The sequence below is a fragment of the Lissotriton vulgaris genome, chromosome 1_1 (assembly GCF_964263255.1).
Source record: "Lissotriton vulgaris chromosome 1_1, aLisVul1.2, whole genome shotgun sequence".
NCBI classification, from domain to species: Eukaryota; Metazoa; Chordata; class Amphibia; order Caudata; family Salamandridae; genus Lissotriton; species Lissotriton vulgaris.
Window position 1 is genome coordinate 583489654 of NC_141685.1, and position 27525 is coordinate 583517178.

The following is a 27525-nucleotide window of genomic DNA, read 5'->3' on the forward strand; positions in this document are numbered from 1 at the left end:
TTTACGACGAGGGTGGGCGTGCCCTCACACGATCGAAGTGGCGGCCACGAGTGTGTCCACCTGCTCGCGGCGCTCGTGCCCCGAAGTGTGGCGCTGCTGAGACTTGCGGTCCGGCGGCTTGAGCAGTGTCCCGATATCCCGTGTGGGAATGGGAGCTAACTGTGTGGTCCGGCGAGGCCTGGAAGGGGAGCCCGCCCCTGCGCTGTATCCGGAGGAGCTGCCCGCCACGTGTGCAGCCTGCCACGGCTGTGTGCAGCTGCATGGTGACGCTCCCCAGCGTGATCGTGTGTCAGGAAACCCCTGCCCTGCCCGTCGGCGAGACACGTGTGGCCCGGGCGGAGAGCTCAGCAAACCTGCGCTCCTGAGTGCCCCCCGTGCCTCAGCATTGGAGAAAGGCGCATTGCACCACGTGAGAGAAAATTAAGGCCTCCATGCAGGCATGGTGAAAGGGAGGGCCTTAACACAGGCCTAGTCGAAAATGGAGCCTTCACACAGGCCAAGTGGAAACCAAGGCACTCATCTGGGCCAAGGGGAGCACAGTTGGGGGAAGAAACAAGGCCTTCACACGGGCCTTGCAGGAGAGCACACAGAACAGTCCAGGGCCCCAGCTCAGGCCCAGCAACAGGGCAGAACAGGGAGTGCAGGCTAGCAGTGGCAGCAGATGTCCCATAGGGGAGAGAGGAAAGGACACTTTGCACTTCCCCAGGGTGCACACCACACCACGCCCAGGCAGCTAGAAACCCAGTGGAGGGCGAATAGAGCATCCACGCTGCTAGCATCTCGCTGCTGTGACAGAAAAGGGCAGGGCGCCCCCTGACTCAAACCTCACAAGGTCCAAAGCATCAACCATGTCCACGATACTGCCCATAGAGCCTTTCATAGTGGAAGGGTCGCCCTCATCACTTGCAACCAAGTGGAAAGATTGGGTAGACCGCCTGCGAATCTTCTTTGAGGCCACCAAAGTTCATAAGGCCCAGAAAAGAGCGATGTTGCTACACCTTAGGGGCAAAGACATACAAAATATCACCAAGACGCTTGTAGAAGCCATGCGAAAGAATCACCACACATTGATAAATGCCCTCAGTGGACAATTTGAGCCAATGGCCAATCAGGACTATGAAAGGTTCATATTTAGGCAATCGCGCCAACTCCCCGAAGAGTCATTGGACTTGTACCATGCAAGACTCAAAAACCTCGCGTCCATTTGATGGTTCCAGGACGAGACGGAAGAGATAAGGGGGGAAGTGACTAAGGGTTGTGCCTCCGCCAAACTCCGTGAACGAATCGTAGAGGAATCCGGCATGTCTCTCTCAGACTTTCTGGCCCTAGAGCGCACCAAGGAATTGTCCAAGGCACGTGCAGTGCACATGGAGGCGTCCCTCCAAGCCACGGTCAAGACCGAACCAGGGAATGCTTTTAAGACCAAGACCACGACGAGGTGGAACAAGAAAGGCCCCAGGACAGTGACTGCGGAACCAGCAAAAACATGTGATACTGTGGTGGGCCTCCACACCCAGCAGCAGAGCTAAAGGAAAGAGGTGCTCAGGATGCAGGCGGTTTAACCATTTCGAGAAAGTATGTAGATCCAAACGGTATCGGAAGCCGCGGCAGGTGGTCAATGCACTACCCGAGGGTGAAAAGACACCGAGTGACATGGATGACGATGAGGAGGAAGAGCGAGTAGTTCACAAAGTACACAAGATTGGCACCACCATCCGGAAAGTGCGATGGCTACCGTAGTGCAACATTTGCGTCGGGTCCCAGGACGTCATGGCTGTAGTGGACACTGGGGCCACCATCAATATCATGGCTTCAGCTCTCCACCGAACTACGTGTCTAGCACCCAAGCTATGCCCGTCAGCGATTACGGTATTTGCGTATGGCCAAAACACGCCCCTAAAAATAAAAGGTGGTTTCAAGACATCCATCTCTCATGGAGACAACGTGATAACTACCAATGTATAGTCACTGAATATGGCCAAGGTATGCTGCTAGGGTGCCATTCTGCGGAAGACTTAGGAGTGGTGACGTTTGCGTTAAGTGTACACCACGAGTCAAATCAACACTTACTAGATGAGTTCTCAGAGGTCTTTGAGGGAATTGGGAGATTCAAGGGCAAAGAGATTCATCTACACATCGACCCGAAGATTCAGTCCATAGCTCTACAGCACCGGCAGATAGCTTTTCATCTGCGACCCCAGGTAGAGGAGGAACTCAAGAAGCAGGAAGCAGCGGGAATCATCGAGAGAGTGACGGGCCCACACCCTGGGTCTCTGCCATTGTTGTCATTTGGAAGCCCAAGCAGCCTGGCGCGGTGAGAATCTGTGTAGACATGCGACTACTGAATGCTGCAATCAAACGGGAATGGCACATCACCCCGACACATCACCCCGACTATAGATTATCTCATTAGGGAAATGGCCAGAGCCTGCTGGTTCTCCAAACTCCACTTACGATATGGTTACCGTCAATTGGTGCTAGATGAAGCGTCCCGAAACATCACCACCTTCTCAACTCACGTGGGGCTTCAACACTATATACGATTGAGTTTCGGGGTGTCCAGTGCGGCTGAGGTTTTTCAGAACATCATACATGAACTGATCATGGACATTCCATGTGTTATCAATGTCAGTGACAACATCATGGTTCATGCAAAGTCAATTCCAGAACACAACTCTCGCCTCACTCAAGTGCTTCGTCGGTTGTGGGATGCCGGACTCACCCTACACCGGGAAAGGTGTGAGTTCCTGAAGAAAAGGTTACAATTCTTTGGCTACACTTTTTCCACGGAGGTAGTCAACCCTGATCCAGAAAAGGTCAGAGATATCAAAGACGCCGCAGCTCCTGCCAGTGTGACGGAAGTCCGCAGTTTCCTCGGCATGGTGAACTACTGCGGCAGTTTCATTTGTGACCAAATGACCTTGACACTACCACTGCGAGAACTCACCAAGGACTCGGTACCTTGGAAATGGGATCCAGACCAAGCCAAGGCCTTCAAGGACATCAAGCCTGTGCTCTCAGAGGCGACAACACTTGCCTTCCTTGACCCAAGGAAGATGACCCAGATAGCGGTATATTTGGGTCCCATGGGCCTAGGGGCCGTACTGCTGCAAAGACAACGCCAGGAAGAAGACTGGGCCTCTATGGCCTTTGCAAGCCGGTCCATTACCGAAACAGAACAGAGATACTCTCAAATAGAGAAGGAAGCCATTGCTATTCATTGGGGGTGCCGTCACTTTAACCTGTATGTCTACGGTAAGCCATTCGTAGTAGCCACAGACCACAAACCCTTTGTGGCTCTGTTTTCAAGAACATCTACCAAGTTACCTCCCAGGATTGAGAAGTGGATGTTGCAGCTTCAAAATTATAACTGTAAGGTAGAACATCAACCTGGGTCCTGCAATCCTGCGGATTACCTGTCTCGGCACCCCAGAGCGGCTACCGCCAAGGAAATGGAGGAGGCAACCAACACAAAAGAGTATGTCAAGTGCGTTGCAGCCCACTCATGTCTTCTCCCCTTCTCCATGGGAGACCTCACAGAAGTGACATCCAAAGATGAGTGTTCGCAATGAGCCAAGGCGGCTCTCCAGAGTGGCAATTGGCACAAGGCTAAAGAAGAATGGAAGATATTGACAATACCGGCTCAGCAGATCATGGAGAGCCTACACAACGTCAGAGATGAGCTCACCGAAGACACTACGGGGTGTTTACTGAGGGGACATCGGCTGGTGATCTTAACGTCCCGCACCGACAGGTGCGCTCAGCTTGCCCACAATGGGCACCAAGGCATGGTAAAGACTAAGTCCCATCTCCAAACCAAAGTGTGGTTCCCACTGATGGACAAACTGGTCGAGGCTACTGTCCGTTCTTGCTTGTCATGTCAAGTGACAGGGGGAATGCACATCCTTCTCCCGTCTTTGCAGAACCTCGGCCGAGATCTCTGTGGTCCTGCGTCAGCCTAGATTTTAGCAGTCTTCCTGACGGCCATCATACATTTGAGGCCATTAATGAACATTCAAAGTATCCTGAAGTTGAAATTATAGCTTCTCCTAGTGCCACTGAAGTGATCCCGAAGATTGAAACGATTATGGCCGCCCATGGTCTCATACAGGAACTGTGGACGGACAATGGGTCTCCCTTCCAGGTGCAGGAACTGGCCACATACCTCAACAATCTTGGCATTCGCCACCGCCGAATCACTCCCAGATGGCCCCAAGCCAATGGTGAAGCGGAGAGATTCATAAGGACTCTAAATAAAGTAATTCGAATTGCTCACGACAAGAGACAGTCGATAGAGCTGGCGATCTTTACTTTCCTCAGAAGCTACCGTCAGATGCCTCACACCACCACGGGTGTCACACCTGCTCATCTGCTCATGGGGTGGGTGGTCACGGACTCCATACCGGTGAACAACATTTACAACGCAACTTTTACATCGCAGAGCCTTTACAACGCAACCATTACAACGCAAACTATTACAACGCATTGCTCTGGAGGGCGCTCTAGGAGAGGGAATAGGTTAATTTACTATCCAATAACCTTCCCTAGTGTCCACGGGGACTGGAGTTGGAATAGTAAATTAAACTATTCACTATCCAGCGCCACAAAGCACTATGCGTTGTAATGGACTGCGTTGTAATAATTGCGTTGTAAAGGCATGCGATGTAAATGCATGCGTTGTAACGTCATACATCCCTCCATACCTCATCATCCACAGTGGCAGCCAAAGACACCTCATGACACCAGGATCGACGCCCGACGTCAGGAGGCCTACACCCAAGTCAGTCAACGGAGGCCTCGACAGTTTGAAAAATGAGACTTGGTGCTACTCAAGAATCGCTTTGCCACTGGCAAGTTTCAGTTGCCCTATGAAAAGATGCCTTGGACTGTGGTTAATGTCAAAGGAACCCGAATCATTGCAGCCCGTGGTAGAGAAACGGTAGCCCAAAATGTATCACACTTTAAGAAATATCACTCGGAGGTGACAACATCGTCCCTAGCTCAGCCTGAGGATGATTATGGTACTTTGTCGGGGATCGGAGAAGGTCAAGAGGGAGTGACGGAGCTGGCCCCACTGGAGGAATGTGGTGAATCTGGCAACTCCAATTCACCTCAGCAGAATGGTGCGGGGCTGAACGTTCTTCCTGATCATTCCGATACTGGTAGCTGTAAGCCCATGTCTGAAGCGGAAGATGCTGGGTATCAAAGCATGGGCCTGTCCCAGTATTGCCTGCGAAGAAATCCTGAACCATCATGCCGATTGAAGGACTACCTTATGTAAGACTGTTCTTTATCTGGTATTGACTGAATGTTGCTGGGTCGGAAATGCATAGTTTGACAACTGGTCTGGTGCTGGGGTCTCAGCATGATATTGTTTTGATGTTTGTTGGGGAGGAATATGTTGTATCGTGCCTGTGACGTAACGGGCACGTAAGTAACATGGAGGTCATGTGAACTAAGTTAAATAAAAGTTGGGTGCACGCAGACGTACGCCATTCTGGATATCGAGGCGAGCCCAGGAGTAGCACACGCACTCTGTCTCCTGTCGTTAATGAACGTGCACTAGGCCGCATAAATTACCCACCTCAGTGTTGGCGCTGGTCCAGGGCCCGATCAAAGAAAGAGACCAGCAAAATCAATGCAAAGCTTCAGAGAGATTTCATGGTGATGTGCAATTGTGTAGGTTTTTTGTCTCTGCAGTTTGAAAGTAGTGTTTTTAACAGAAACCCTGTGTTTTATGTTCCTATAATCACCTCCACATTATTTTCATTTGGCTGAAGATTAAAGACTGTATATGCAAAGAAGGTGTGTCAGTGATGGAGAGCACAGCTAGAATAAACCAAAGTTATCAAAGCCAAGCAGAAGTAAATCAGGCAAAGAAGTGACTAATAATATTTTTTTTAAATCAATTTTCAATTCAATCTTTATTTCGATCAGTTAGATCATCAAAGATATACAAATAATCACAGTCATTATACTTTGTACAAATAGAACATTAATTTAAAGGTTTGACTGGCAATATTTAAAACAATTCATCAACAAGAAGCTAAAAATCATTAGTAAGGTAAAATTGTTATGAGTCCGCTTCCGCCTTCAAGATGCGGGTGCGAATGAACCACATTGCTGTGAGATATTTTGCAAGTGCAAAAACAATTGGAGGTGACAAGTCAGTCTTTAAGATTCTGTACACAGGGAGGAACACTTTTACAATGATAGTCACTATGCCATGGCATCCTTCACTTATCAACGTTTCTGGCCTGTAAATGTTTTCATTGATAGGGCATCTCCAGGCTATTGATAAGTGTTTTAGTGAATCTTCCATGGGTGGGAATGGGGGGACTCTCTGATGTATAGATTACTGACTGAGATGTATCAATGGACAAAAACAACTCCGAGTTCATGTACGTTCCAGGAGCAGACTGGTGCAGGTAAGTGCGGTGGGGCAGCAACAGACGATGGGATTAGGAAAATTAAATAAATAAATCCTATTCCGTTGTCTGTCAACATTCCCCCGCCCCGCCTCACTGCGCCTAGCTGCACCGGCCGCTGCTGCTGATTATTCCTATGTTACATTCTCAAAATAAAGAACTTTTGAACATGGGCCGCTCCTCCATTAGGGCGGAGGAGTGTCACCCCACTGCTTTCTCGCAGTTCGAGAAGCAGAAACGTAAAATGGTAATACTACCATTTTATGTTTCTGCATCTCCCACTGCGAGAAAGCAGAAGGGTTTGGTTGGGGCAGGAGGGTGTTCGGGTCTAGTCTAGGGCAGGGGAGGAGTGGCTTTCCCACTCCTGATGGCGTTGACTGTTTCGCCGATTAAACCAGTCATGTGCACTTTGCCTTTTCTCTGTGTAGGGCGATGTCCCGACCGGTAACAACGCTGCCATTGCAGTGTAGTGATTGGCTTAGGGGAGAGAGCCTAGCTGGCCAGAAAACACAAACAACAATAGCGTGGTCATACTGAATAAAGTGAGTGAAATAAATGGGTCTGGATCCTAAAAACAATTGAGTAGCTGTAATATGTGTAACCACATTTTGAATCAAGTGCTCTTGTAAACCTCTATTAAGCTTTCCTGTTAGGAGAGTCAAATTAATCATAAGAACACATTTTTGTAAATTTGTGAGCTCTCTTCAGCACCTCCTCATTATTGATTGTGGCCATGAACAATGCAGTTCCTTTATCGGTCCTCTTCCCATCTCCCCACATGCTGACAATGGAAGTTTATCAATAGTAGCTCAAACAACTTGATGAAGTGTCCTTAAAAAGCTTTCAACATGTCACTGAGAAGCCAAAGATGATAAGCACAAACATGCCCAAAAATACATTAAGAAGTTGAATAAAAAATACAATATGGAATTCAAAAAAATTCTGAGCCAGATTCACAGAATTAACTTACGACAAAATCCTAAACTTACTACTTTTGGTATTAACAGAAGGCATTTAGTAGTCTTAAGTTAGGATTTTGTCTTTAGTTAGGATTTTGTCTTAAGTTAGGATTTTGTCTTAAATTAGAATTTTGTACTAAATTAGAATTTTGTCCTAAATTAGGATTTTGTCTTCAATTAGGAGCTTGTCTTAAATTAGGAGTTTATCCTAAGTTAGGATTTTGTCTTAAATTAGAATTTTGTCTTAAGTTAAACTTAAGCGTGTCTTAAATTTAACTGAAGACAAAATCATAATTTAAGACAAAATCATAATTTAAGGCAAAATCCTAATTTAAGGCAAAATCCTAATTTAAGGCAAAATCTTAATTTAGGACAAAATCCTAATTTAAGACAAAATTCTAATTTAAGACTACTAAATGCCTTCTGTGAATACCGAAAGTAGTAAGTTTAGGATTTTGTCGTAAATTAGTTCTGTGAATCGGCCCCATTAAGATTTACAGCCTGAATACAATGAAATAGACGTGATTCTAAAAGCTACGCGAATTAAATCAAAATGTTACAGTTTAGGAAATGCATCAATTGGGACTACCTGAAAATGACAGAGATATTTCACATCAGAGGTGCAATCCAGCAGGAGAAAAACATTTTATGAGTAAATGAATAAAAAAAAAAAAAAATGTTTCATCAGTCAAAAATAGTACCTCAATCACATACCGAGCAACAAAGGGACATTGAAAACGTTTAATTAATCTGCACTTTGGCCATGCTCCTAACATAGAACAGAAAGTGATGCAGGAAGTGACGTGTTGCAAGCGCTGCCAAATTAGAAGGCAGCAAAGAACAGTGATTATGATAGCAACGAACAACAAGTAATGGGTGGGCTAAAAGCCTCTTTTAGCAGGGATTTTTCTTAACACGAAAGATCATTGTCATCGAGACAACACATGCGTGATGACTGCAGGCTCGACCTAAATATTAAATCAACTTTGTCTAGATTCACCAATGCAGCTAAGCTTGAGTTAGTGCTTGATCTGTGAAGAGGAAACCACAAGGCTGAACACATCAAGGATATTATGTACAATGTTTTTCCCCAACTGGAAAGGATATTAGATTTTGGGACTCCTGAGTTTGAAATTGTGAAATTTAATGAGGCTTTAGTTAAAATAGTAAGTCAAATTTCATCATTTTTATTGAAGCCTATATCTAAACTAGCAAGTAGACATGGGGGAGCTTGTTAGGATAAAGAATGCAGAAATGCAAAAACAATAAATCTTAGAGAAAATAAAAAATAGAGTAACAATGTTTTTACATTTGATAATATTAATGCAAGAAATCATTCAGCTCATAACCATTGATAAATAAAAAAACATGTAATCTAAAGCAATGGGATTTTTTCCTGTAAACAGTTGATAAAAACAACCAGACAGGGACTGGTGGACCACACATCAAAAGTTTTGATTTTAAAATAATAAATATTTTCAATCTACATGAAATTTACAACACCTTAGTCACCATATAGAAGCCATAACCTTTGAAGGCTCAATAATATGTTGCAAAACCTTTTCACCATTTACATACAAGTGATTGTCCTTAGTGATCAAAGCACTACAGTCAGGAAAAGAAACTAGGAATGCACAGAATAGCACTTGATATGGCAAAATGTAGCATCGTAATCTGAGCTGCTGTCTTATTAAAGGTGTTTCAAGTGATACAAAAGTAGTTTCTGATATAAGAATCAAGAAAGACAGTTACAGGAACTTTCTCCCGGAAGACCTTAGACTGTATAATATTTTAATTCAATAAGGATAAAAGGAAAACTATTCAATCTTTTTAATATAATTTACACCTAGCTATATTCTCTTAGCTGGTGTCCTTGAAATACCCTCCCTAACATATTCTTCAGACATTCATGTAACTTTATAACCATTGTTTGACATGTCATCCTTAGCAGGGTCTTCCCCCAAACCTGTTGCCTTCCTCCTTCCCTTTTTGCTGACCTCTTTTTTCTTGCCTTAGGGCTCTATGGACTTTACCACTGCTACCACTTATGTGCTCACTCCCTAAAACATGGTAACATTGGCTCCTACTCTATTGGAATATTTAATTTATTTACTTATAAGTCCCTAGTAAAGTGTTAATACATGTACCCAGAGCTCGTACATTAAATGCTACCAGTAGGCCTGCAAAAACAACAAGGTGATTGATTTAATGCATGAATGAATCCCTGCCACTGGCAATTGCTTGGGCCACACCCCAATCCATTGTTTCCTACCCACCATGCCACCTTAGTTTGGAACCAACCATAGGAAAATTAGTCCTGACTTTACTACTCATGGGAATAGAACTGCCAAGCCAGGTTGTCTCTGAACCAGAACGCAATAACCTAAGACCAGTTTTGCCCTTGTAAGGGCTCTTCAGCCAGGAATAGCTTGGAATACACCAGTGGGTGTCTAGTACTAATTATGCCACCCACTTAGGTAGAACTTTAAACATGTCTCAGGACTGCTATTGCAGCCTGAGCCTGCAGTATTAAAATGCCATTTCGACCTGGCAAAATAAATATTTTGCCAGGCCCAAATCTTCCTTTTAGTACATGGAAGACACTCTTAGGGTAGGCCCTCGACAGCCTAGAGGACAGGGTGCAATGTGAACTTAAAAGGTTTGACATGCACTTTTATGTTTTACATGCCATGGTAGTGCAAACAAATCTTTGTTTTTTACTACTGCAAGACCGACGCCTCCCATAGGATAACATTGGAGTTCACTTATTTCATTTAATAAGCTGTAACTTCCAAATGGGAGGGGGTCCATTTCATGTTTAGTGTCTTTGGAATTGTAAAGAAAAGCCTTCCTTCATGGTGAAGTCAGATTTCTAATTACAATGTTGAAAATGCACCTTTAGAAAGTTGGCTTTTTCTTGCCTCAACTTTTCAGTGTCTAGACCCTGTCCTGAGTCACATGACTGAGTATAGTAGACAGTTAGGCGTTGTGTATTCCTCCTAGACAGCCACCCTTCATAATCGGTTGAATGAGTGGGCATACAGAGCAACATGAATGATGCATTACCCTTGTCAATTTGTGCTCCAGTCAAAATATACATCTGTAAACCAGTGCATTGATGTTTTCATGATAGAATCTAGAGCAGAGGGTGAATTGCTATGTAGCATACATAGATCTGAGTAAGATTTTTGAAACAGGTACCATAATCAAATTATAGAGAGTGTTAGCAGGGTTTGGTGAATAGCCTGAGTTTTTGAAACGTGCAACGGCCCTAAATAAAGACAGATAAGTAAGGGTCTAAAATTGCACCAGAATTAACAAAGTAATTTTTTTCCACTGAATAGCATTGAGAAGAGCTTTGCGTTTGTCCAAATGCTGTTGATTCTATCAGTAGAAAATTGAGTTTTTGATTGAGCGGGGTCAAGACTGTTATGAAGAATATTCCCCGTACTTTGCCAGGTTTAAGACTACCTTTATTCTGCCACCATTTTTCAAGTCAGAGATAGACTCTTCAGGTTGGGCAGGAGAACCAGAACATTTCAAACAGCATACCATATAGAGAAGGCAGTGGACCATATAAAGCCACACCTAACCCGTGTTACAAAAATGTACTTGTTAACCATTCTATTTTCTTACTGCATGCACTCACTACAAATACCGGCTGCCACGGTGCACCCCTTGAGACTAGGTAAGAATGAAATGAAAATGAAATGAAAATGGGATTTGTAGAGCGCTGCAGTTGCCCTGAGGCGTCCAGGCGCTGGAAAAACAGAAGATGCCCTCATAAGGTTGCTATTTATTAAACAGGAGAGTTTTGAGCTGTTTCCGGAAGCTAGTTAGGTTGACATTATTTCGCAACTGCAGAGGGAGGGTGTTCCAGAGTTTGGATACATTGTACGAGAACAAGCGTCCTCCTGCTCTGGCTCTAAAAATTCTGGGGATTTTGGCTAGTGATGCAGTTGAGGAACGAAGAGTCTTGTTGGGCAGGTATGGAGAAATCAGAGAGCAGTTGATTTCTGGGCCATTTTCCAAGAAGTCTGGTGGGCAATGCAAAGAGCTTTAAACTTCACCCTGTCCCTAACAGGCAGCCAGTGTAAAGTTTTTAGGCCAGTTTTTATTGAGGTCCTCCATGGGACTCCCAGTAGCGCCCGGGCAGCGCAGTTTTGAGTGCGCTGAAGCTTTTGTAGGGTGTAGTCTGGTGCTCCAAGATAGAGGGCATTATTAAAATCCAGACGGGATTGGATAAGGCCTTGTATGATTATTTGTCTGGCCTCGAATGGGAGAAGGGGAAGGATTTTTTTAATCACCCTGAGGAGGCCGAAACAAGTGGCTGACACCTTGGTGGCCTATGTATTAAGGCTCAGCGATTTATCAAGCCATACTCCCAGGCTTTTGATGTTATCTCTGGGGGGTGGGGCCGTACCCATGCTTGAGGGCCATATCAGCTCCAAGGTGGAGGGGGCCGCCGGGCCCAGGAGCATGAGCTCAGTTTTGTCATCGTTGAGCTTCAGACATGAGCTCATCATCCAGCTCTTTACATCCTCCAAGCAAGCCGCTAGATCTGGCGGAGACTGGAGGCCGCTCTTTTGTGCAAGGGAGACCACCAGCTGGTTGTCGTCCGCATAGGAGATGATATTGACACCATGCGGACTAACAATCCCAGCCAGCGGCCTCATGTATGCATTGAAGAGCGTAGGGCTTAAGGATGAGCCCTGCGGAATTCCGCACCCCAGAGGCCTACTTGATGAAAGGGAAGTGCCGTCGAAGACCTGGAAGGTTCTGTCCGATAGAAAAGACTCGAACCATACCAGGGCATCTCCGGACACTCCTAGGTCGGCAAGACAGTTCAACAAGATTTTATGGTGTACTGTGTCAAACGCGGCACTCAGATCGAGGAGGATCACTGTCACTGACCCCCCTCGATCCAAGATCCGTCTTGCCTCCTCCGTTACGGCCAGTAGAGCGGTCTCTGTCCCATGTTTTGGGCAGAAACCGTCTGGGAGGCGTCGAGGAGATGGTTTTCCTCGAGGAACGTCGTCAGAGTGGTATTGACGTGCTTCTCCAGGATCTTAGACACCCATGGGAGCAGAGAGATCGGGCGGTAGTTGCTTGGGTTGGCTGGGTCAAGGGAGGGTTTTTTTAGTAGGGCCCGCACCATTGCGTGCTTCCAGGTCACGGGTACTGTCCCACTCAGTATGGAGGAGTTCAGCAGTTCCAGAAGGGTGGGGAAAATGGTTTTGCTGGCCAGTCCCAGTGAGCCTGGAGGGGCAGGGTCACACGGAGAGCCGGTTTTTATTTGTTGAGCTAGTTTCTCTAATGTTTCCATTGTTATCAAGGGAAAAGACTCCAGCCACTTGTCCCTGTTCAGAGCTGAGTCCAGGTATTGAGAGGGCAGGTCGGTGGGTGGGTTTGGAAAAGAAAGGTAGATTTTATTCACTTTTTGGAAGAAGAATCCCACCAGGTCATTACATTTGGACGATGAGTTATTATTATCTGTGGCAGGCAGGGGAGGTTTTATCAGGGAGTTTACTATGCAGTATATTTCTTTCGGCTTTGATTTAGCCATAGTTATTTTGAGGTTATAGTAGGCTGCTTGCGAGGTTTCTATGGCCAGTTTGTAGTTCCTGATCATTTCCCTGTAGGTGGTTTTTTCTGCACGGTTATAGGATATGCACCATTAAGAATAATAGTATAAAGTGAAGAGGTGCACCACATCGGAAATGTCATATGAATAAAAAGTCCCATTCAAATTTATGAATTGTATGCAAATCTTCTCTTTCTTTCTTTCCATAAAAAGTCACACGTATACAACACAGACAGGCATAAAAACAGACTTTTTCAGAGCTGTAATACAATGAATACAAACCACGGTCCGCTACCATCTCTATACGGTATATCACTTTAAAACGGCCTGATCGCACTCTCCTCTTCTTGTTAATATTCTGTAAAATTGTTGTGCACTATTATGTCTAAATTGAAGGACAGACTAGAAGAATTGGCACAGGAACCTTTCTCTAAACAATCTAAACAGGGCATAAGTGAACTAAGTGGCCAAACCAATGAGGGATTAATGAGGGACTAAACCTTATGTTTAAAGAATTGGAAAGATTGAGAAAGCCGAAAATTACTAGATGGAGTGATGGGATCACACTCTAGAAATATTAGGACAACAATCGAATCTCGAGGAGATTGAGACTTCTAATCTTCCCCACCTTTGAAGACTTAGATAATGACTCATTGAAGGAGTGGGTACAAAATTTGTAAAATGAATCATGTACAATGATGCCGATTCTGGTAAGAAATTCTACCAAAATAGTCAGCAAGTTACAAGTAGAAATAGAAAAGTTGGAGAAGAAAATTGAGGCCTTATATCTGAAAGAGAATTACCAGGTAAACCTGTGTGACAAAAAATTAAGAAAAATCAAATGTAATGATATGAATTATAAGAACATTTTGCACGCAAATATGACAACATAATAATGCCAAATGAGTGCAAGAAGGGACAAAATGAGACTGTTGAATCTAGGTCCGTTCGTAGCAGCTCTCTGACATCCAGGGAGAGCAATATATCACATGAAGCAATCACGTCACAATCCGCCCTACTAGGTCCATCGAATATTTTGGTGGCGATGGAAAGACTGGGAATCCAGTCAGCAAGAAAGGAACAAAAATCCGAAGTGGTGGGATGAGATGGAAAAAAGAAATATTGGAAGCACCAGGAGTACAAACCATTCCAAAAATAACTAGATGAGCATACCACTGAGAGCACAATGTGTACAGGGGTGCAGAATGATGTAGACCACACACCTCAGGTCAATGAATTGGTTATTGTGAAATTTTCAAATCACTCTTTTAATGTATTATAACTGCAGACCATCTGAAACATAACAATATGATCCTGGAGCTGATAGACATTCTCCTCTCCAAGGGTTATTTTCTCCATGATGGCCATTGGCATCACCAGAAACAAGGGACTGCGATGGGCTGCTTGTTTTCTCCCTCCTATGCTGCCTGTTCATGAACTGAAATGCCTCTCCCTTGACTGATCCCATTATCTTTTGGGGGAGGTATATCGATTACATCATCATGTTGTTGAAGGGAACGGTTGACCAACGTCTGGAATACCATGCCTTTCTTTATGACAATCCATACAATATTAAATTGACAATGAATCATAGCAGGGAGAGAATCGAATTCTTGGATATGGGTTGCTACGTGGAGAATAACTCTACAGAGTACTATGTTCAGGAAGGCCATGACCTACAATACCATCCTTCTTGCAACCAGCACTCACCCAAAATCAGTTATCAAAAATATACCATTTGGGGAAATGGTGCATATAAGCCACACTGTAACTCTGGAGAAACATTTACCACTAACCTTGGAAGTGCAAAACAAAGATTCAGGAACAGGGGATATGAGGGAAGTACTCTAAATAAAGCGAGATAAAGGATTGGACAAGTAGTAAGTGGTAAGGGGTGAAACCCTGAAATAAGAGTTGAAGCTTAGAAAAAAAAGCAAAGCGATTTAGCTTTTGTTCCTCAGCAAACCATACTTTGTGATGAGATTTATAAGGTTCTGAGATGAGACTGTTGTTTATTAACTGAGATCTCTGGGCTCAGGGGTAATGTGTCAGATAAACCTAAAGTAACTTTTCGCACGGGCAAAACCATATAATTGACTGTGCCCAGCTATGTGACTGCTTCTAAATGGACTACATGGCTACCAGCCTCTGCAAGGGGATTTTACTCATGCTAAGAATGCAACATGTGTAGATTCGGCAAGAATAAAACAAAAAACTTCTGCCACAATGCTGCTTAAACTTATGAGTTTTGTCACTTTATTAACTGTAAAACTAAATTTGGTATCTACATTTATAGTTGTGGATGCAACATAATATATGTGGGGAGCACAGTAGGATCCCTTAACTCCCAGATTCAAGAACATGTCCGAGCTACAAGAAACAGGGACATGTGATACCCGGTGACATTCCACATGATGGAACACCATGGAGATAATAGTGAGATATGTTGTTATGGCATTGATCAAGTAATCCTCCCCCCCCTCCCCCATATCCCGGGATGGTAACAGGGAGCTGGTACTGAGACGTAATGAATCCATCTGGATTTGCCATTTATGGAATGTGGAAATGAGCCACAATACTGATGAGAAATGACATTATTTCCTATGAGCAACATTGCTGAATGATCCTGGGCACAGGTAATGAACACAGCCCGTGATGGACAATTTTGAAATTGAATAAGGGAGATTTAGAATACCACTGGACTATTTATGCTAGAGATTCCAGGTTATGGGTTACACTGATGATGGCTCTGGATAATATGTTTGGAATTCTGCTCCCTGTGTGCATGCCAGGAATTGCTTAATGAAGGTTATGAGATTGCTGAACTTCTCAAGATTCCACACTTTGACACGAGTGGTACAATTGTTTTGTCATACTTCCATCATAACATGTGTCCAGGAAATCCCACATTTGATATTGTGATAATTCTGACCCCTTTTCTGTTTTTTAAATTTGTCATATGGGGATGGTTTAAATGGCTTACCATAAAATAAGTTAAGTCTGCTCAGCGAAATCATTTGGAGCAAACATTTACTGGGTGCGCCTTTTGTTCTATTATTCCTTGCTTCTATTCTTTGGTGTTTTGCTTAATATCTTCAGCAAATATATGTCCTTTTATATGAAGGAGGTTATATACCGTTGGACCATGGAGTAATGCATTTGGTAATTATTGGGGGATATACATTTTGCCTTTTGTTTGAGAAAATGGGCCTCCCCTAGTGGGGACGTGATTTTATACACAGTAAATGTTCAAGATAACTTGGTACCGATTATCGGGACACAAAGATCTTTAATTCATTTCCATTGTATTTGCAGTGTATACCACTCTGTTTTAAGATAGTCGACGCAGTCTCTGACATTGATGTTACCAATAATGAATGATAATCAGGCAACGGGTCAGCAAACAGGTGCGATGAAATCGTGAAGGGAAAATGGACTTCCCTAATTAGGGGTGTGCATAGGGTTTCGTCGTACTCCTCTTCACAGGATGTGAAGTGGACAGGATTATGTGGCTATCAGCGTCAATTGAAGTACTTATGCATTGTAGACATGGGATCTTATAGCCAGTGGCTTGCACATTTCAAGTCATATATGTGCACCATTTGGGGCTCTTCATCATCATGAATGGACGCCCCTAGCATGTGTTATGGTTATAATGTGAGTCTATCATTGCTCGTGACATAGTTCAATTTAGAGGCATTCATTTATAATTTTGATAACGGTTCCAATACCCTTTTAGGTCTGCATTTAAAAAAAAATTATGGCCCACTCTGCATCGATGGCAGGACATTGTCATAATGTACATTGTCGTTATGCGCTACATACGAGCACTGTCACTGGTGACTTATCACCCTTTAAATCATTTAGATAAGGGAACACTCGGGTGTTTAAGGCTAATTTTACTTTTACTTTGTCTAATAATAAGAACTGTGGGGCATATCATCAAGGGGGTTTATCTCCGCTTTTTTGGCTTTAAAAGCCAAGAAAGCGGACTTAAAATTATCTCCCTATTACCCAGCTGTCGCTAACACCAGTTAGCGACAGCTAGTAGGAGATAGCGACCATCTTGGGCCCCACTTTGCATGTCAGTGATATTCATCACTAATGACATGCAAAGTGGGCGTGCCAAGATGTTAGCGACTGAAAACAGTTGCTAACATCACTATCTCCTATTACCAACCTTTGGAGATATTCGCGCTAAGCGCGAATATCTCCAAAAGCTAACACCTGCCCTGAGCAGTTCTTAGCCATGTTATCCAATGGGAGGTGGATAACATGGCTAAGAGCATTAGCTCGGTAATGCATGAATATCGCTGACTTTTCAGCGATATTCATGTATTGCGGCGATTTTTATCGTATTTGCGATAAACCTTGGTATTACCAAGTTTTATTTGCGGTAAACATCGCCGCAGCTCTGCGGTAAATTTTTGTCTGTAACCAAGCAATAGCGATAATTATCGCTATTGCTTGGTAATATGCCCCTAAATGTGTTGCCAATGAAGTGTGTTATAGATAAGTGCTGCTGGTGCAAATTGGTGTTAACACTCACTTCTGTCTATAGCCAGCAAGTGCTATCACATTTTTCAATGCCCATCACTATCATGTTAATGCACAATTTTAGCAATGTGCATGGTTATCTTTTCCAGCCTTAATTTAATGTAAATGGATCACCTGTGAGCCAGCGCAAATATTTGATGACATGGGACTGGAGACTGAATGGTGTTTAGGGAGGCCAAGAAGTAATATTGCAGCAGAGGTCTGCAGTACCTGGAGTTTCTTAATATATTTTACCTGAAGATTATTGTATAAACCATTACAGTAATCCGATTTTGATTAATGAGGATATAACTGTTGTTCTGGAATGAATGGAAAGAAAGTGTATGATTTTTCTTATGATTCTGAGGGTTTTATAAGAAGATTACAGGACTGCGTTGATTTGCTTGATAAAATGTAGCTTGTCATCGAGTAGTGAGAAGGGAAGCGTGCCTTTTATGATGGCTAGGAATTAGAGCCAACATTGGGGATTATTTCCCAGAAGGATCAGTTCAGTTTATAAGACTTCAGTTTGATTCAATGCTTTATCATCCAAGTGCCAATTTCTCTCATACAGTTGTGAAGTCAATGACTGGTGTAGATGCGTCATTAGGGGCAGATAAAACAATCTGAGTATCATCTGCATATGAGGTGTAAGAGAAGCCGAAGAATTGAATCAGAGGGGCAAGTTCTTTTACATATGCGGTAAAGAGGGTGTGGCTATATTCCGATAGCTGTGGTACTCGATATCGCAGAAAGAATGTGCTGGAGCTGAAATTGTCCGGCTTCAGGGTATTCTCCCTGTTCTCCAGAAAGGATTTAAGCAGCTCCCAGGCTGCACATTTTATGCCTAAGGCTTCCAGGTGGGAAATCAGAGTAGGGTGGTTTATGATATCAAAGGCCACAGACAGATCCAACAGGATCAGAGCAGTCAATCCTCCTCCATCCAAGATGATCTTTAGTTCATCAGTGGCTTTAATCAGGGCTGTCTCTGTGCTGTGTTCCAATCTAAATCCAAATTGTGTTGGGTAAATAGAACATTCTCTTTAATAAATTGAGTCAGTTGACTGTTCATGACATTTTCTATCATTTTTGCTGGAAAAGAGAGTCTAGTAATGGTTCAATAGTTGGAGGAACCTTCTGGGTCAAGATTAGCTTTTTTTTAACAGGTGGAGAAGGGATACCCTCTTAAAGGGAAAAGTAAAAATACCTGGTTAAACATGGAGTTGAAGATGCTTGCCAGTACCTTAGCAATAGGTTCTGGGATTAGTTTTAGCACTGACGTGGGCAGGAATCCTCCCAAGACCTGGATATGGTAGTCTGGATGAGACTCCCAATCTACGTTACTGTGAGAACTGGGGGTCGCTAGTTGGCTGAGGTAGGTACCTTAGACCAAACAAGGACCCTTGCTTCCACGTCAGAGTAAAAAAGATACACACTTGTCGATAACCTCCGCTCACTCCCTTGTAGCTTGGCTCAAGCAGACAGGCTTATCTTCAAAGGCAAGCATAAAGTATTTGTACTAACACTCACAGTAATATAGTGATGACACCACAAATGGACTCCACACCGGTTTAGAAAAATAAAGTATCTTTACAAAACTTTTAACAAGACCAAAACGGTAGAAAGGTTTCCCATAAATAAGGTAACTTGGTTGGAAAGGTCCTTCTTAGAAAATTAGTTGCAAATCAAAATTATGTAGTAGCCACCGGTAACTTCAAGGGGACTACCCCTGCGTCAACAGCACCCACGAGTCCAAAGTTCAACACATTCTATGGTACTCGCAGCGGCTTGTGCAGAGTCACACAGACCCCCGACATCAGTACCTTGGTCAGAGATGGTGATGACAATGCACAGTATCAGAGGAGAGCGATGTCGTCTCCGGCCACTTGTGACGTCGAAAGTTCCTTTGAGAACAGAAAGCAGATTCTGCTCCTTGTGTACTTGCACAGCTCCTCGATGATGAAAAGGCCTTCCTATCAGCTTCAGGCCCTGACCATGATTGGAACTCCCAGCAAGGAAGTTCAGGGGTGCTGGCGGTTAAGTCCTTTTGGGCCTGGGACTTCGTATCAGGAGACCAGCTCCACTCTGGTCCTTGGAGACGCTTTTCCTTCAGCCGGACACGGCACTTCAGCAAAGTCCATCTTTAAGTAGGGGGACACAACTCACAGCTGCGTCCCTTAGTCTGCTTCTCAATGGCAACAACAAACTGCAGGCCAACCCCAGACACACTGCTAGGGCAGTCTTCTCCTGAGTCTCTTCAGCGGTTTCTCTTCGGCGGGGATTCCTCTCGAACCCAAAGGTAGTCAATTCAGACTTGTCTAATTCTCTGGGGTTTTGGTTGGAGTACTTCTACCCCATAAAGGCTTTGTTCTCTTTGTGTGAGGGGTCCAGAACAAAGTTCGAACCAGTTCTGGGTGCATTCTGCCAGTGCACGTCTTCCTTTGTGACTGTGGGCCTGGGGCGTCAAGGCAGGAGGTGGAGTTAGCATTGTGGAAGGCAGGCACAGCCCTATTCCGACCCAGGTGCTACTCCTCCCAACACTCCAAATGCAGATAGGTCTATTTAGCCTAGCGCTGACTCATCCTGCCCTCCCAGGGGTCACGCACACCTCACCAGACCAGGTCGACAGTGCAGTTAGCGAACTGCGTGCAGGCACTGCGATGGCCAGCCTGAGACATCATTTCATCTCTACTCGTGTGGTTGGCACAACCAGTGCTGCAAGCCCATTAGTAGCATTTGGATTACCAGCCCTGGCACACGTAGTGCACTTTACTGGGGACCTACTGGTAACACAAATATACCAATCATGGAAATCCAATCACGATATCTATTTACAGAGAGAGCATATGCACTTTTAGCACTGATCAGCAGTGGTAAAGTGCCCAGTGTCCTAAAGCTAAAAACCACAGATCAGGAAAAATGAAGGAGGAAGAATCAAAAAGTTTGGGGATAACCCTGCAAAAAGAGCCGTTCCCAAAAGTGACTGTGATTGGGGTGAAGTTGGTCGAAGAGGCCTCGGAGGTGTTGTTAGTCATGTTATTCTCACATGGACTACTGCCCACATATGATGTTACATTCTTATGATGGTTGAATAGATTGTAAATTTGATCAACTTTGTTTCTAACGTGCTAGGCAATGGTGTCACAAAAGGATTGACTGTTACAGGCTCATTTTAATTCTGGTTGTTTGGTAAGACTGTTAATTACCAGGAATAAATCCCTAGCTGAGTTTTTTGAAGATTAAATCTGGGAGAATTAAAAGGCAATTTTTTCTTTAGTCAAAAGGGCTTTATATTTGGATACAGAAAGTTTATATTCTTCTGTTTCTTTCCTCTCTTGTCGCCTGCAGCAGTTTTTCTAGTTGAAGGGCCTCCAAAAACCAAAGCGCTGAGTGCTTTTTCCTGCCTTTTTTAATCATTTATTTTTGTAGGACCTATTCCACAGAGGGCAATGCCTAACCAGTTTAGGTAGCCCTGAGTGGTTAGCTCAGGGTCATATGAGAGAGGAGACCGGGTTTCTGTGAGTTGTGACTGTAGGTGATTGCTATCTATTTTACTCCATGTTCTATAAGAGGTCATGCCTAGCTTGTTATTTAAATCTGCGACTGGCCTTATGCCCCTTAATTCAAAGTAAATGGCAGAGTGATCTGATCAGGAGAAGATTTAGGTCAGTGATGAATTTGTTGTTTGAAAAAATGGCAGCTAGTGTGTGTCCAGCAGTGAGGGTGGCATTTTGTACAGACTTATGGAGACCAAAGCCAATCATGATTTTCAGAAAGGCCATGGTATCTTTGTTTTTAGAAATTCTAGGTGGAAATGTAGATCTTTATGAACCGGGAGGTCCATGTGACAAATGTAATCTTCTAGGAGGGTGCCTGATGGTGTTAAGTAAACTCCTTCTGGAGCCAGGTGGGCGATAGATGAAGGATCCTCTAATGGACTCATTCTTGGCTAATTTGAACCAAAAAGTAGCACTTCAAAGTCTTCATTTCACATGGCCAAGAATCTAGCCCTAATCTCATCCCTATAGATAACTCCAAGTCCCCCCTTTTTTGAGCGGATGGTCAAGTTTGTTCTTGGTGTATCCCGAAGGGATATCCGTTAAGAGATTCAGGGTCGAGGTGCTGCTAGCCCATGTTTACATAATAAAGATGATAGCCGGTTGTTTAGAGTCAATTACATCTGCCATTTCAGTTGCACATTTTACTAGTGACAGGCGTTAAAAAGGGCACAGCCGTACCCTGACACTGATTCTGAGGGTAAAAGTCGAGGCGCTGAGTGAAGAGGCTGGAAGGTTGAGATAGTGCAGAGAGACTGAATCCATACCATTTACAGCTCATGTTGTTGTCTGACCAGAAAGAGATCATATTAAAGTGTATGCAGTTGGTCTTGGATCCCTTGAAGGCTAAGAGTGCCTTACTCAAGAAGCAGATTTAGTTGCTAAGTTCTAGGTGAAAACTGGCAGGGGTTCCAGCCCTTAGCGCGATCCGGGTGAATATGGGTGCAGATTGGCTCGCCTTTGGTGCACCAGTGGCATGGACATGTTAATTGATGTGTTAAATAACCCTCCATGAAAGGGGGGCATGTCTACATGCCGGCGCCAGAGCACTAGTGTAAAAATAGGACGCGCAAAGCAAAAGGCTTCAAATCCAATACCCAGCAAACCCGCATGCCCTGCAAGGTCTCCCCTGTAAGGGAAAGTACTGGGAAAGTATTATAAATTAAAAGCTGCAAAAGTAGAAAAAATAAAATTATTACAATAGGGCACGGGACCTTCCAAGATTGTGCTCAATACATAGTAGTGGAGACAGGCAACTCCGTACTAACCAGCACCAAGTGGCTAAGTCACCCAATGCCTTCAAGGAAATAAAATTGCAGGAGACAAAATGCAGATTGCAGAAAGAAGATTTCACTTATGCTCAAACTGAGATGTGCAGATACGCTATTTGCCATGTTAATACCCTCCATGAGAGGATGGGCATGTCTACATACTAGCGCTGGAGCTCGCACTGAAAAATAGGTTGCTCAAAGTAAAATGGATGAAATCCAGGGCCTAGCAATGCCACTTGCCAAGCACATGTTCCTCTATGAGGGAAAATACTGTTAAAGTATAGCTGCAAAAGTAGAAGCATAAAATGATTAAAATGCGGCACTGACTGTTCCAAGATGGCGTGTGTAGTGGAGCCAGGCAACTCCGTCATTACTGGCACTGAGTGGCTTATCACACGATGCCTACAAGGAAATACAATTGCAGGAGACAGAATGCAGAATTGCAGAATGATTTCACATATGCTCAAATTGAGCTGCACGGATGCACTAATTGCTGTGTTAAATAACCCTCAAGGGAAGGGTGGGCGTGTCTACACGCCGGTGCCGGAGCACAAGCCTAACAAGCATTGGCATAGCCAATAGGTCTCGCTTGTTGGACCTTATAAGTATTTAGTTATGCAGCACAATATCCTTTGTGCAACAATATCAAGTGTTGCATGGCTAAACACTTAACAAGGTCCCAAAAGCGAGACCTATTGGCTATGCTAATGCTTGTTTATCGAAGAGGGCAGCGTGTCGTTCCTGGCATCAGCTGCATCTAAAGGATCTGTTATTGATGGAGACAGCCTACGCCGGTGTCCCTCCTCCCTATTCACAGTCATTTTATGGCTTTGATATCACTACTGTATTGTTGACTTCAGGCGTTTTTGTTCAGTTTTGCAGTGTCAGTCACAGTTTCAGCCCTGTAACCCTCTCTGCCCTGGGATTCCTCAAAGAGATCTCGCACAGGGATAATACGCTGGAAGACTACTTTGATTGGCCAAAGTGTTTTGTTTTGGTGCACAGGCGAGGTTTGTCTAGAAAAAGGTCGCATCATATATGTTGTAAGGTTAATTCCTCTCTTCTTTCTTTACATCAATGCTCTCCCTTCTGTTCAGCCTGCATGGCTGGAGAATGCTGTATGATGTCATGGAATGTTGGTGTGTGGACTTGTGAAGAGAGTCAGTTGGAGATGTGAGGCTGAGCAGAAGGAGGATGCTCCTGGTGGGCTACTATTCCAGCTTAGACTAATACTTACCATCTTGTTACAATTTATCATCTATCTACTACCTGGAACTTAATACAATAAAGTACATTTTGGAACCTACCACCTTGTCTGCAATTTGGACTTCTTTACTTAGTAAATGTTGGTGACGTCAGCTTCCGTTACAGTTCGAGTCCTCGTGAGGACAGTACCTTCTCCCTGGATTCGTCTGATGAAGTTGGTGCCTCTTCCTGTTTCCATGCCAATGCTGCATCAAGAACTTTGTCGGATTTCTCTCTCAGCACCTGGGAGTCTTCTTTTCTTCGCCATTCAAGATAAAAGGAGTTATATATTTGTGCTTCGACTGCCGGTTAACATCAAACATTCTTCACTTCATTTCTCTTGCTGTAGCCTTCAAATTCGTTTTCCAGTTTGGCACAGTTAAGATTTAGAAATAATTCTTGAGTGTTGTTTTTAATTTCCTGGTCGTGAAGGTTTCTTATTATTTGGGCAATATACTTCAAAATGTACTCAGTGCGCCATCTTCTGGGCATATTCCCGAACTATTTACTTCTCAATTTTTAACAGTTTTTGTTTTTCAGTGTATATTTGGGTGCTTGGGTCGAGTACCTGTGTAATTAATTCTTGTTCGATTTGAATTGTTATTTAATTGAAAATATTTTTCCTGCTTTTGCATATGAGAAGGTTCACCTGTGTGATTATTTATTTTTGCTATACTTTACTACTTATTTTCTGAGAGTACTGTTTATTCGAATATTCGATTGCTTTTTTCTCTTGTATCAAGCCTAGTTCTTGCTGGGTATTATCTAATATCTACATTTACGTGGCAAAGTTAAAAAAGATTACAGTGTGGGTGAGTGTATCCCATTACTTGAATGATGTTTTCAGTGAGTGAGTGGATCTCAGTTACACTTCTTATGTTTTCTTAGATGTGTGTATCCCATAATATTTTATATGATTTACACAAGTGAGTGTATCCAGTTTCATTCTTGTATACACAGATGTGTGTATCCCGTTGCATCCTTGTTATTTACACGGGTGAGTGTATACTGTTTGTTTATTGTTGTTTACTTGGGTGAGTATCCCTGTATTTATCTTGGGTGAGTGTATCCCTGTACTCCTCCTGGTGTCTTCTTTGTTGAGTCCCTGTTGTCATGCATGAATTTTTCTACGTTCCTGTTTTGAACCGGTCAGTTTGTTTTTTCAGTGCTGGTTCGCTGTTTACTTAACAGCACTTGTTTGTCCATCTATTCTTTTTTTTCCGTTGATGCGATCTTTGGCGCCTAGGGGTGCCTGAGACGTCAGGTTTACTTATGTTGTACGTGCTTTGCTTTCTCTTCTTCTTTCCTTTGCCTGTGACTTCATGTCTCTTCAGGTGTGCGCATTTTCTTAGCACAGGTATTGTTTTGTCTTCCTTTGTGAGAAATGGGGATGGTGTGCGTGCCATTAAGTTGCTTCTATTTTATTTAATTATGCATTTATTGCTATTATATTATTGCATTGCATTTTATGTTATTGCATTATATTGCATTTTATGTTATTGCATTAGATTGCATTTAATGTTATCACATAATTGCATTTTTTTATATGTGTTATCACATTCAGATAATACTCCTTTCCATCTGTTTCTCTACTTCCTATTCTCGTTTTGTTTTTTTGTTGTGAAGAGAGAGGATATGTTGTAAGGTTAATTCCTCTCTTCTTTCTTTACATCAATGCTCTCCCTTCTGTTCAGCCTGCATGGCTGGAGAATGCTGTATGATGTATTTGGAATGTGTGGACATGTGGAGAGGGTCAGTTGGAGATGTGAGACTGAAAAGAAGGAGGATGCTCCTGGTGGGGCTACTATTCCAGCTTAGACTAATACTTACCATATTACTACAATTTATCATCTATCTACTACCTGGAACTTAATACAATAAAGTACATCTTAGAACCTACCACCTTGTCTACAATTTGCACTTCTTTACTTAGTACAATATCCTTATTTAGGCATTGTAATTGAACATACATGGAATTGGAACCCCTTGGGAGTTACTTGCTAACCGGAAAGCGAAGGATCGAGTTGGTTCTGATTGGCCGTTATAAACCAGGGACTTTAATTGAACCGAATTAGGCCAAAACAATCCTGTTTTAGGGTTGCCATAGTGGCGGAGCTGTGAGTCTAGTGCTGAGGGAGCGGTAAACCTATTGCAGGCTTGGTGCCCGTTGCTGCTGTGCTGGAATGATGGCGACTAGCGAGCCTATGACTCTAGTGTAGGGGGAGTCATTTAGGTAACAGGCGCTGCAGAGCTGAGAAGCCACAGTGATGGCGGCCGCTCACAGTCTCAGCCTCAGGCCTTCTTGTGCTTGAGGAGCGAGGATGCATGACATCATTGCAAAGCTTAGAGGTGACTTGACATCATGGCAGAGCTATGTGTCTAGTGCTGTGGATGTCTTTATGTCTGACATGATCACGGTGCTGAGAAGACAGAGAAGACAAGCATTGACCTCGTGGCCGCGAAAGTGACATGGCCGCAAAAGTAAAAGTGGGAGAAGAAAGATCGTAGTGAGAGGGAGGCGGGGTACGAGGGGTAGAGAAATCCATGAAAAAAAGAACAGACTTGCCAAGGAAAGAAACTATGAAAGCAAATGTACATTAACAGGAGGTAAGGTTGGGGGAGGGGGCAGAGCAAATCCTATGGGTAAGAGCAAAGGCTCTCTGGAAAGGAAATGTTATGGAAAGGGGACGATAACATTTTAAACGAGTGATGTGCGCACGGCAGCAGGAAAAAGTGAAAAAGATCGCGCTCGCTGTAAGGGTTCCGCAAGCGATGCACTTAATGAAGTATGATGGAAAGGCCACACGACTAGCTTAAATACCATTTAATAGACTGCATTACGATTCTTTGACAGTTGTGTATGGAAAGTTTCAGGGCCTAATACACTGTGGATTTCACAAATAGTTTTTTTTGACCAATGCTGTGTACACATATACTACTTTGCTTTCATAGGATCCTCCACTTTTGTGTCAATGGGTAATATTATAGGGCACATTGGCCCGCATCTCACGTAGCTGAATCTTTTCATGGATATTTCCAAACACTGTCTAATGGATAACAATGGAGGATTGGAAAGTAGTAGGATAATTAGTACGTATGCTATTTTGTTTTATACAACGGCCTCTTTAGGCACGGTAATATGTCCACCTCAATTCTTTGGCCCCTCATTTTAATAATATGGGCTTACTGTCATGGTGGTCACCATTATGTGTTGTTAAATTTGCACAGCGAGTTTGACTGACTTAGACCACCTATGAAGGGAGTCTATTAGACTGGGAATGAAGTTTCTTTGATGTACCTGGATTAGGAAAAATTGGAGACTTACATCAATTGTGATATGTACAAATGTGTATATTAGCATTTTGTGGTTTACAACATGTAAGAAGACCACCCCGACTAAGTTCTTGTATCTTGGTTCATTGATCTTTGTGACTTATGAATGGATATATTTATTTTGATTATAATGCTGAGACATTGCAGTCTAGACAGTCTTTTCACTGTTCTGGACCGAAACATTGCTAAATCTTTTAGTATAGAGTTTTAGCATTTAACCAAAAGAATTATTTGTATTCTACCAGACAAATTGTATAAGGTGTCACAAATATGATAGAAATGGGCCAAGAATTATAAATAAAATAAATGTTTATGATTTGTAAATTTTAAAGAATCATAAATATTACATAAATTTATGAGAACTTAGTCCATTCTTTCCCTCCCCCCTAAAAACCCAAATATAATGGCAACATTCATCCTACCCTTCCCCACTCGCCACTCTTTCTTGAAATATTTGGTCATCACATAGCAAGGACGATTAGAATAGTCCAAGTAATATAGATAAAGAATCACAACTATGTGATTTACTCATAGAACTATGTTACATGCTTTTAAATAGTCGCTCTCAGTTTATGGCCCCAAGTTTATCTGGCGAGGAATGCGCATGCACAG

General features: G+C 43.3%; 1 protein-coding gene across 1 annotated transcript in view; it reads right to left on the minus strand.

Moving 5' to 3' along the window:
• The window catches only part of LOC147747508 (calcium-activated chloride channel regulator 1-like), an 820724-nt gene that overhangs the window by 421800 nt on the left and 371399 nt on the right, over positions 1 to 27525 (minus strand). The gene's annotated exons all lie outside the window — the stretch shown is intronic.